Below are 13,281 nucleotides of genomic sequence, written 5' to 3' on the forward strand. Positions count from 1 at the left end.
ACATATTATAACTAACTTTGGCTTCACATTAATCTTTACTAATCGCTGAAGTTAAAAAAAAATTAAAACAAGTTGAAACAATTCCATCTCAAAATCAATAGGGTGTAACTTAAGGATGTAAAAAACATCCATCTAAACTAGATTCGGACTGGATCCGACCTAGTCCAGGGATGAGTCGATCTAATCTTGGGCATCACCTGATAAGTCTGTGGTCTGGCCAAGAACCTGAATTTTATTAAAAAAAATTATAAAATATATATATTATAGTAAATAATTATATCTATTTAGCTCATCTATTACATATATTTAAAATTTTAAATATTTATATTTATATTTTCATGCCCAATTATAAAATTATGAAATAAATTAAAAAAATACATACATGACATTATAAAATATAGCATCCAAGCTTTTTAAGCCCGAACAAAAACCCCAGCCATTATGTTCAAAACATGTCCAAATTAGATCCAGGCATTGCCATATTGGAGCCCGACCTTGGGTTTTGCCATTACTCTGGATTATTATAAGTATTTCTAAATTTCAGTCTAATTTAATCATGTGATGCACAAATTACCTTTATCACTTCTTTCATTTAGATACTAATAAATTTCACCGAAATGGTCACCAAAAAACAAAAAAGAGAAAAATCATATAGTTAACTTTTCTTCTTCTTTACTCCATTATTCAATGGGAATATAATAAACTAGGAGAAAGGAGAAATTAAGGAGAAAATTAGATTGATTGTTGCAATGATAAAAACTCATGCAAGTGCTTATTCAAATATATGTGTGGCATTCATTAATTTGACCAAAAATATATGAATTTATTTGTATTTTAATCAAAATCGAGGGATATAAACAAAATTTTCCCTAAATTGCATAAAATTAAGAAACCAGTAGTCACTGAAAGAGAAACAGAGTAAGAAGAGTTAAAACTTCAAAAGATGGAACCCGAAGAAGAAACGCTAGCAACAATCCCTGAAGAAGAGGAAGATGATGATGAAGGCACGGCCATGCCTGACGTTAAGAACAACTGTAAAATAAAAACAAAGGGCAGCTCTTCGGACTCGAGCGATGCCTCTGACGCCGACTCGGATTCTGACTCAGAAGTCGAAGCAAAACAGAACATGGAGCTTCAATACGTATATTTATTGAGTGATTTTGAGGATACAATTTGCTTGTTCTTTCTTGGATTGCGAAAAAAATGGTTTTTGTTTTTTCAGTACATAAAGGTTTTAAGAAAAATGGGTGAGATAGATAAGTTAAGACAAGCTAGGGAAGCCATGAATGAGATTTTTCCATTGACTCCTGCCATGTGGCAAGAATAGGCGAGATATGAAGCCTCTATTTCAACTGGGTATGTGTCATTTCCTTTCTGCAGTGGTTTTTGATTTTGTGAACAAATATTTTTTTGCTTAGAGATATAGATCTTTATGTTAGTTGTTTGCTATCGTAAAAAGGAAGAAAACCTGCTCAAAAGGTATTAAGGAAAGAAAAAAAAGGAACCAATTTGAAGAAGGAGATATTTATAGTGGGAGTTCTATTCCTTGGGGTTTAATTGATGGGAAGAAGAAATAGCTTATACGTTTACAGAATTAGATAACACAAATGTGACTCATTTGTTAAAGGTATATATTTAACAAGCTGATAACATAATTAACATAATGCGATTATTACATTAAATGAAATAAAAGATAGTACCCACCACCGATAGTTTAGCAAGCTTGCGTCCTCGTGTTTTAGGAACTGGACATCGGACATCGGTGAATTAACCAAAGGATCATGAAAGAATCTCACAAAACAAAATGGAAGCTATACTTTTTTTTTCTTTTTTCTTTTTTCTTTTTTTTGTAATTGTACAGGTAACGGGACTAATTTTCAGATAGTTTTCAAAATACACTTATTGACAAAAAAAGCAATACAAAATGATTTCCTTTCCTTTTGAAACATTTTGTGGAATCAAGTAACAGTGAAATAAATAGAAAAATGTTAATTCTCTGATAGTATTTTTTCCTTTTCTAAAAGGGATGGTGGGGTTTGGTTGTTTCCAAAATTATTGCTGTGGCTGTCTATTTGTTTTTGTTTTCACTTTGTTAATTAATTAGCAAACTAATCATGCAATCATTTGTAAAAGGATCACTAGCATCAGCTTAAGAATGCAGTTTACTCTTTTTTTTTTTTTAGATTTTTATTCCTAGGATTTGGTTTCACTCTATTTCGATTATTGACATTGTTGAAGAGGGCAGTAAAAGGCTGCTGAATGCCATCAAATGCTTGCATCTTATCTCACAAATTGGGCAAATATCGGTTGGTTTCTCTATAGGCGGCCATCAAGAATTGAGAGTAACAACACCCACCATTTATCGAAAATTAATTTTATGAATATTTTTTACTTGAAATCTTTGAAAAGATAAACTATCCAAATTAGATTAGAGATATACATATATTCCGTACCAATTAAAAATGTGAATATGATTTCATAAGAAAGAACAAGAATTGAACATGTCCCAAAAGACCGAAAATTAGATTACACAAACTTGCACGCAGGCATATCATATATTAATCTTAATTTTTTAATTTGTTACTGAAAATTAATTAATTAATTCCACTATTTCGGTTTTTTAATTTTATGGTGTGTATCACATTAGCCACTTCTGAATTAAGTTGCATATATTCTAATTCAAAGAAATAGATCTTTTGTATCAATCAAACTTACTTTAGTAATATTCTTCATCATTATGGTTAATGGCTTAGCAAATGTAGGAGGAGGGGTCAGCCAAAATAAAGCACTTTCTTTTGCATTAACCTTTATTAAATGGTTGTTATTCCCATTGCAACCATATATTGTTATAAATTGCATTGTTTCCTACAACAAATATAATAAAATCTCGATAAATTAATAGCTCTAGGACCAATGAAAAATTTGTTCAAATTTAACGAATATTAATTAATCGATAAGTTAATAAATTATTAATTTATGAAAATATTTATTATTTTGGAAAAACATGATTACGTTTATGGTATTGATTTACCTTGAGTTAGAATCTATTATGTTTTATTTGAATACTATTTTTCTTTTAAGAAGATTTTTAATAGTTAACTGCTTTAAAATAAGAAGACTATTGTATGGTTTTTATTTTTCCACGTTAAAGATGATAGTTATGCTATACAAACTGTTTTGAACAAAGTATTAGATGATATTGATATTGAATAATTTTTTGTCATAAAATGACAATACCAACTAGAATTTCGTTTCACATGCATTACAAAAGTCAAAAATGAGATCCAAGTTGAAATTAATTTAAAAAGAAATAAACGATGTTGAGAATATATTTCACACAAGCCATATAGACATATCACATGGATTTTTTTATACTAGATAATTATTAATCTATGTAATAATATATTTCCTTCAAAATATACTATTTGATTTCAAAATTATATTTTAAAAATTTAATATCACTATAATAGTCATGATTCAATCGGTTTGATTTTTTTTCCCTTTTTGTTTAAGAAAAAAGATGGGAGAATAGTTAAATGATGAAGACACAAGTTAAGCAGATCCAATAAACAGGGGAAAGTGAATTACTGTCATCAACCACATTCTCTAATAATCTCAATTTTCTACGTCCATTTTTGTTAATTCATGTCACATGCAACAGTCTTTTGGGTTTTGTTGCATCAATTCTTTGGTGATTTATCTTTTTTTATTATTTTATGACGCAAGAGTCCTGGTAGCAATACATTTGGAATAAAACGATTTAATTTATTTTTCGTTGTTATTAACAAAAATGATATATTATTAATTAATCAACTCATCGAGATATTGTTTTCATTTGTAACAACTAGCTAATTACTTAGTAAATTGTTGTACTTCTCATTATCAATTGAAGAAGAACTTGTAAATAAGAACATAGACGTGGTATGTTGTGATGTGATAAATTTAATTCAAATCTAAATTAAGAGATGATTCATATATATAGGTACATACTGAACAAAGATATTTAAACATAAGCATTCAATTTTATGATATACCTAACAATAATTGGTTTATTGTCCATATCAAAGGGAGTGAATAGAAATAATGTAGAAAGTCAAAAAGATGAACCAGCGCACATGATGATTTATAAAATAATAAATTAAATTTATATCATTTTTTATAAGTGTGAGATTATTTACACTTAAAATTTATTTTGAACATTCTTATTTTTTACTGCAACAAAACCCTCATTAAGACCAATTCAATATAAATAAATAGAATAATAATACTTTTGACACCAACCTAGCGCTTACACGCCCATGTAAAATTATTAAACCTTAAATTTAGAACGTTCTTCCTCAGCATTAAAACTCGTGCATTGTTTAAAAGTTTGTTTAACAAATTTGCACAAAGAGACTCCATGATTCAAATTTCTTTGACTTAAATTTCAATTTTTGTTGAAGATATATCTATTCCATATAAAGATTTCAATTTTTTGCACAATCATGAGCTGCGTGTATATATATACACATATAACTGTTCTGCGAATATATAGAAGCAATTTCAACCATCCAATTTTTTTTTTTTTTGAATTTTAATGAATATCAATTTTATATGTTGGACAACTATGAAAAATAAAATTAGCAAAATGATATTATTAACAAATAGGGAGAGCAAAAGGTAATTATATCTTGGTGTGCTAAATATTTTTATGGGTGTACGGAAAAAATAAAGATAATAGAAGCAATGTTATCGAGGAGTATTTTGGTATTTATGAAAGTGTTCAAAGTGAAAAGTGATTTCCTAAAATCTATTAACTAATGCACATAATAAAAGGGCATTTTGAGAAAATTTTAGATTACAAATAGTCCCATCCTTTAATATTCTTCAATCAATGTGTTTATTTCAAAATAAAAAATCCATCTATTTATTACTTTCTAACTAGTAATATTAATGTGTTAATAATTGTGAAGAACCAGTGTAATTTGTATGATGTAGAAAGCCCTTTAGACACAATAACCCGAATTGCTAACAGTAGCGGTTGGACTTGCTTGGGAACAGCCTCAATTCAGTTACTTTTTTTTTATCGTGATATTTAAACATAAGCATCCGGATCCGTGCGGATCCCCACCTTCCAAATCCGGATCTGCATTTTTTAATATCCGGATTTAGATTTTTTCTGGATCCGGAAGAGGATATTTACTTGCCATCCCTAGCACCCAGCAACATCCATCCATTAGGAGTGAAACCCCATTGATTTCATAAATAAAAAATAAATAACTCGCAAAGACAATTTTTGACAATCACAAGAACAACAACAATTCACTCCAATAAACAACATAACAAATACATGGTCTATATTGAAAGTCTTTTTATGATTTTAATTGAAAGAGAAAGTACAAAGGACGTATTATACATAATTGAATGTTATCGTTGATAATTAGGCAAAATAATACTAATCTAGCTAACTAATCCAATCATCATAATAATCTGATTTTCATTATTTATTTGATATGTCCAATCATATGCTAATTTAATAAAGAACACTAAATGCTTGAGTCTTTATATGTTTCAACAACTTTGGCTAAGTTTGAAAAGAACAAATTAATTATGAATATTAATACATAACCCTGCAAGCTACAGATTGCATACATATGCAGTTGCAACAAATACATATGTAATAAAAAGATCAATAGTTTTTCAGCAGCTGAGAAAGCAAGCCATTACTCGCATACTACACCCACCCAAACACAATTAATATGTTATCAAACAAATAGACACAATAGAAATAAATTTAATGTGAAAACTGAAAAGAAAAACAGCCCCATCACCATCAATAATTTTGACGAACTGGACATGGGTGGACCAAACATCATTGAATGAATGAAAAACAAAAAAAAATTAAAATCAGTATCCACCAGAAAGAATCAATATTTACGTGCTGCCTCCAATTTGGTACATGCATAGATATGTACATCTATCTAACTTTAAAAAAATTGTAGTAGAAATTAGAGCTCACTTGTTTAGATATGGCTCATATACAATACACGTGTCAAGATTTAATTGGAGTTTACATATATACACGTGTCTAATTCTAATTGATAGATAAACTAATCATAAATACTCAGATGTTTCTAAATGATTGAATAATGATATTGTAGTAACTTGATTGCTTTGTTCTCTGATTAGAAATAAATCACTGTCCAAGAACCTTTGTCAAGATCTGTTCAAGTTGCAATTAAATCAACACCAATATGAGGCTTCAATGCTGATTCACACCTTAGCTCTAGGTTAATGGAGATTGAAAGCAGAGGACTAAATTGAACTAGAAGCAAAACACACTCACACAAAGAACAAGATTTAACGTGGTTCGATTATGCATAAATGCACAATCTACATCCACGGGAGAAGCCACAGAAAAAAGCTTTTTTGATGATTCAAAATGAATTTTACAGAGCTAATACAGAGGAGATTACAAGGAACAAGAAGACTCTTTCTCTCTTTCTAAGATCTCTCCGGAAAGCTCTCAAAATCCTATGCAAATTTTTTTCAACAACCAGCCTCTTCATACCCCTGATATTAAAACCCAATTGCACAGCTTTTGGACACGTGTATAATGGCTTCATAACGAATTTGATTCCCTTCTCACATGCGGTCTCACGTGCTTCACTTAAACTTGCTCAAAACGACTGAAACTGAAAGCAGCGTCGTTTTTCCTTAAGTTTAGTGAAGAAGATAGCATGTGTGCTGCACGTGACTCGTAGGTGGATTCACTTACTCAAAGCACAGCCGTTTTAGGGCTTCAAGTTTTGGATTCATTGCACTCTAGTCCACAGATATTATTGGTACTTATAAATTTCAAAGAGGTGATAACAGATGGCCTATTTTAAACACTAAGAAGGGTCCCTAGCATAGCCTGAACAACTTTACTTATGGTTTCTCATCAAGTAATGTTATAAAAAAGAAATACATAAGTTTACATGAATGACAGTGAATGAAGTTATATTAATTTACATTAAGTAGAAACTTTCCTGAATAGGAATAGAAATACTCTATTAACATATCGAATACTACCTTAATAACAATTTAGTTGACAAAAAAAAAAAAAAGCCTTGAAGGCTTGAAATAATTAACCCTAATTATATAATTGTCTTACATAACCCATTTTTTCCTTTCTTTATTTAATAAGACATCGCCACACTCCTGATTTTATAATATAAAGCATAAAATATAATAGACAAGTTGGTAGAATGACCTGCATACTTTTTTTATCATTGAGCATGCAATTCTCTGAAAAAAAACTCATTGTGTTTGTGTCTATTGTAAATTTATGACATTTACTAATCTTTTGGGTTTTGTTGTATCTATTCTTTGGTACGTGTTCATCCTGTTTTCGTTCTTTTCTGATGCAAGATTCTTGGTTACATTAGGAATCAGAGTGAAATTCCAATTTTAAAATTTGGAGAAATAAAATGTAATATGATTTTTTTCATGAATAAAACGATTTAATTTACTTTTTTCTTCTAGCAAAAATTATTACTTTATTAAACCCATCAGCTATTGGCTTCATTTGTAAGCCGGTCGGTCAGTTTTTTAGTTTCAATTGTTATCTTTTAAAAGATATTAGAAAAATCTTATTTTGAGTGTATTTTATCACTTCACTAAAATTTTATTAACCCATCAAGTTATTGGCTTCAGCTTTTCGTTCTGTTTTCTTGTATATGTTGCAATTTTCAAGTATCACTCAAAATTTTAGACCGTCAACACCTGCAGGAAAATTGCATATATTCTATCATTCAACCTCAACAAATAAATTCTTTTCACTGGAATCCAACAATCGTTAAGTGTTAACCTTGTAGTTCTCAAAAGCAGAAATTGTTGTATTAATTTTTTCAAAGTGTCTCAGTTAAAAGAAAACTAAAGATAGAAGAGAGTGAAATTTCAACTGAGATCTTGCCACATAAGACGATCGATTTAATCCTTTCTGTATCTTTCTTCTATCAGCGGACAATCCTTGATATACAGTTGCAAGAGCGAGGTAGGCACGCTCTTGTCCAAAAAGTATTTTAGCTTCGGACGAATATAAAGCCAAAGATACACCAACGACGTGAGATTTTGACCAACTGAAGACAGGCATTCCAAGTTTTGGAAATCATAAATCCACAAACGGGTTCCTAACTCCTGTGGCGAAATGACACCAAGTAATGAAGTCCTCCGATTGACAGTCGTTGTAGAGATGAGAATTTGCTCAATCCCCCTTCCCCCCACCCCATCGATGGCTTCCAAATCTTCATATCATGAATATAAAGTGATTGAATGTTGCTGGGAAACATACCATCATCTGCCTCAACTGGGAAGCAATACCCTATACGCTTGCCAGGCCTGCTCTGTTTAATTCTTGAAGACTGTGCTTGTCCTTGCGTGAGGCCTCTAGTTTATCACACCACGTTATTCGGAGCTTAGTCAGTTCCGCAGAAGGCAACCCTCCGTCAGGAAAGGGTCATTTCAATAAAAGCACAGTACAATTGCTTAACTAATTTTTTGAAAACAGAGATATGAGAGATTGACAATTTACAATTGCTTAACTGCTCAAGAAGAGAGCAAGCTTGAAATATGAAATATGAAAAAGAGAACACAAATGACAAATCTTAAGGAATTGGCAGGATTCACGTCCGACCAACTCCACGTTGCTAAAGCAAAGGATTAATTTTTGAGAAATTGTAAAGAAACTAATGCAAGTGAAATGAGAGCCTGTTCATTTGATTATTGGCTAAGTGTCATGGCATGAGTATTTTGCGCAGCTAACCCGTGCGACACTCAGACAACTTTGCCGAATGTTGCTAAGTAAGCCTAGAGCTTTTCGAACTAGAGAAGAGAGCAATGGAGCCGAATAAGAAAACTTGTATTGCACAAAGGAGAGATTACAATGCTTGAGTGCTCAATGCTTGTTGTTGTGTTTGTTGAATGCAAATGCCTAATGCCATCCCATATTTATAGGGGAGGCTTGCCAAGCTCTAGAGATTCTAAAGAATTCTACCACTTCCTAGCTATTTACATGTGCTGGAATTGTAAGGAGAATTCTAGAGTATTTACAAGCTCAATGTGCTAGAGTTGCCTAGAACTTTCCAGAATTGGGTCAAGCTAGCAATCTTGGCCTTGTGTTGGGCTCTTGGTGAGCAAATTGGGCTAGCGAATTGGGCGGTTCGCAACATAAGGGTGATTTCAGTAACGTTTTCAAAGAAGATATAGGACAAAGATCAAAACGAAAAATAAGAAATTTCCACACATGCATGCATGTGTCTGACCAACAGAACATGGCTTGTGGCAAGGATCAATCAAAGAAATATAAACTTACAATTTTATAAAGTAAGCATCAAAATGTTTGGCAAGTTTTAGATTTGTAGAATATTGGGAAAACAGACAAATCATCAATGAAGACATTGCAAGTTAGCAGATCAATTAAACAGAGGAAATAACTGATCAATTCTTTGTTCAATGGCCACAACAATAGATTAAATATACCTACAAGACTACATTAATCCTAATGGCATGGTAGCATCTCCATGCAACATTACATTAAAATTTCGTCATCAATCAATTGCGATGATATGATATTAAAAACATTGACTTCATAATTTTATGCAATTTCATATAAAAGATATAATTGATTTTGAGTTAGTTTAACATATAAAGAAAGAGGAATAAAGGAATATTATCAATGTGGCATGTGATGAGTAATGATAGACAACAAATATTAATCATGCAATAATGAAATATGTATTTACAGAAAAATATTTGGCAATAAAATGATGCTATAAAAGTTTAATATTAGTTGCAAGAAAATAAATTGGCAAATAAGATTAACATATACATATGCAATGCTTCGAGTTTATTTTATCACTTCCCTAACCATTTTGTAACTACATATTGATTAGAAGTTCAATTAATTTTGACCAAAGACTCCAGAGCAAGTTGAAAAGAAAAAAAAAATTAGAAATGAAATAAGGCAAAATCAATTACAGAAACAACAATAAAAGTATATTTTATAAAAGGCACAGATACATAATATAAATTTAGTTTTGAATTACGTAATTATTAATTTATATAGTAAGCGAGTCTTATAGAAAAATAAGAATTTTTTAAAAGAGATTTGCTGAAGGAAAAAGTTTAGTTTGGTTTAGCTTGTGAAGGCTCAAGTAATTGAAAGCAATACAATTAAAGCAATACAAGTAATTGAAAGCAATACATACAAACTCTTTAGTTACTCACATAAACACTTTCAGAATCAATAAAAGCAAGCTCTGATGTTTTCACTCATGAGAGACTTCACCACGTTATCTCTGTTTTCTCTGTGATTTTGTCTTTGATTCATCTCTTTCTTTCTTCTTAATTCTGTTTCTTGGAAGTTTAAGTCTGGTTTGTCGAATATTGAGTTGATTCAGATTCGGTTCTGTGCTTGTGCATATTGTGTTGGAAGTCCATCTCAGAGAGAATTCTAAACTCAAGAGAAAAAGAGAAGATTGGAAGTCCACTCCTACACTCAAGAACTACTACGAATCACCATGGATTCAGGTACGCTTCCGCTTTCGTATTTCTCAGTAATTTAATCTGGATGTTATGAGGACTTAAGGTTTTACACTTCTGGCTTTCCAGCTTGCTGAGCGACGTGCACATAAAGAGGTTATCCTTCTCTTTTTTACTCTGTTTTCATATCACAGAATCCATTTTTGAATATATGTATTTAGGTACACACACGCATGAATATGCATGTTTTTATGAGTATATTTAAGTATATCCAATGTTGAATAACTCTTCCATTTGAACATGACAGTAATCAGAGAGTTGATATTTATGTTACAAAAATTGGAAGCAACATAAGCAATTCAGAATCATGCAAGGACTTGGATTTTTTCATTAATTCCCTGGGCATATGTTTATCCGACCTCTGATTTTTCTTAATATTTCTCACTTGTTCATTTCATGGCACTTCTAGCCGCTACATTGGCATTTTCTGCCATTTGCTTTTGTTCATTGAAGTAAGTTAGCTTATGAAATTGCTTTTTGATAAATGTTCTTCAGAGGGATTGTGAAAAGGCCAAATCAACTGAGATGATCGGGTTTTCTAGATCACCCATCTCTGTCCTCAACGGTGCTGAACCGTCAATTACTGAGACACCAAACTCTGACCTGATTCATATGGATGTAGACCAAAGCTTCTTGCCTGCACCATCTCTGGTCAAAGCTGCTATCTTTGAAATTTTTGCAGGACAAAACATGTCTGAGTCAGAAATTGACGTCACCCCTAGCGTAAGACATATATATCAAGAGCAATTTTGGTTTCTCAGTCGATACAGATACAGAATTCACATATGCAGGTTGCTCTCAATCTCTGTTTAATAGGCTAGTCCTCTGCTGTATCCTAGAAGGTGGACCATTATGCTTCCCAGCTGGCTCGAATGGGAACTATGTTTCTGCTGCAAAATTTTTGAAAGCGAACATTGTGAATATCCCTACTGAATATGAAGTGGGCTTTAAGGTGACAGAGAAGACACTTGTGACAATACTCGAGACTGTAAAGAAGCCGTGGGTAAACATTTCTGGTCCAACCGTCAATCCAACTGGCTTGCTTTACAGCAACAAAGAGATGTGTTTGTGCAAAATATGGGGCAAGAGTTGTGATTGATACTTCATTATCGGGATTGCAATTCAACTACGAGGGTTGGGGTGGCTGGAATCTGGAAGGCTGTTTATCGAAGCTGTATCGTCTCTCTGTGTCTCTGCTCGGAGGGCTGTCTCCGAAGATGCTTACTTACTGGAGCCCTCACATTTGGATTTCTGGTTCCAAACCAACGTCATTTAGTTGATGCATTTGGTAGCTTTCCGAGATCAACAATATATTTTATGCTATTAAAGAATACATTTTTGATAAATTAACCTCAATTCTGAATTTTAATTTAGAGAATGTCCAGAAGAGATTTGATTTTTCATATAAAAAAATTAGAAATGAAATTAGTCAGAATCAATTACAAGAACAACAATAAGAATATATTTTGTAAAAACCATAAATATATATAATATAAATTTAGTTTAAGATTAAGTAATTATTAATTTGTATAGTAAGAGGGTCTTGTAGGACACTAAGAACTTTTTAAAAGAGATTTACTAAGGAACAAGTTTAGTTTGTGAATGCTCAAGTAATTGAAAGCAATGCAATTGAAGGAAATATAAAGCAATCATCATAATATTTGACAATCTTGAGATTTTAAAAAAGTCGGGAAAATAGACAAATAATGAAAATAAGGTAAATAAACAAAGTAAAACAGGGCAAATATTTACCATTACACGTACATTTTTCATTTTTTATTTTTCCAAAAACGAATGTTGCCATTACTAATCTAGAATGTCAGCTATTGTATATAAGCACACTACCACACGTTGTGCTTTCTTTTTTTTTACCTCCCCTTTTAGTAGTTGAAGTTACTATAAATAGAGTTTCCTCTCACTCTAGGATATTTGCTATGGTCCTGCGATTTGTATTCTTTTATGTGAGATTGATTTTTTCCTTTAAATAAAATTTTGGGAGATGGGAAATCTCATCTACTAAATACAAATTTTGAATTTTATTATTATTTAACCTAGATAATTAGGTAACTAAAGTGCATGCATAACTAGTGAGACCGTGCCTTGCTAAATATATGATTCTAATTTTGACTTTGATTTCAATTTTCGCTGAACATATATCTATTCCAAATAAAGAGTTAATGCACTTTTCACTTCTCTGCCAAGGAGGTCCTAGGGAAACTAACAACAGCAGAAAAACAAATAAAAAATCTGATACAGGCGTAGAATATACACAAATAAGTATATCTTGAGTTGCGTATATACACAAGTAATGTTCTGCGGATCTGTAGAAGCAATCTCAACCATCCAATGTTTTTTAAATTTTAATGAACATAGATTTTAAATGTTGGACAGTTTCGAAAAATAAACTTAGCAAAATGATATTATTAACAAATAAGGAGCACAAAGGTAATTAATCTTGGTGTGAAAATATTTTCATGGGTGTACTAAGAAAAAAAACAAAGATAATAGAAGGAAAGTTATTGAGAAGTATTTTGGTATTTACAAAAGTGTCATCGCCTTTTTTTTGGCTCATGAAGTTGACTGTTGTTTGTTGCTGCTGCATAATTGGCTTTGGGCTGCCATAGAGTGGTTGTGCTGGTGTTGGTAGGTTGGATTGGTTGCAACTTGTAAGATGTACACTTTTTGGCAGTGTGTCCTTGAATCCTGTAGAGTTGGCAA

General features: G+C 31.6%; 1 long non-coding RNA gene and 1 pseudogene across 1 annotated transcript; one reads left to right on the top strand and one right to left on the bottom strand.

Moving 5' to 3' along the window:
- Positions 1–7,838: 7,838 nt before the first annotated feature.
- Positions 7,839–9,490, bottom strand: LOC127902576 (uncharacterized). Its single transcript, XR_008054992.1, has 2 exons — positions 9,190–9,490; positions 7,839–8,749 (listed from the first exon to the last, which is right to left on the bottom strand). It is a non-coding gene; the product is annotated as an uncharacterized LOC127902576 (long non-coding RNA).
- An 805-nt stretch (positions 9,491–10,295) lies between these two features.
- On the top strand, positions 10,296–11,913 carry LOC127902030 (methionine S-methyltransferase-like; annotated as a pseudogene).
- The last annotated feature ends 1,368 nt before the right edge of the window (positions 11,914–13,281 follow it).

This window comes from Citrus sinensis, chromosome 5, assembly GCF_022201045.2.
Source record: "Citrus sinensis cultivar Valencia sweet orange chromosome 5, DVS_A1.0, whole genome shotgun sequence".
Taxonomy (NCBI): Eukaryota; Viridiplantae; Streptophyta; class Magnoliopsida; order Sapindales; family Rutaceae; genus Citrus; species Citrus sinensis.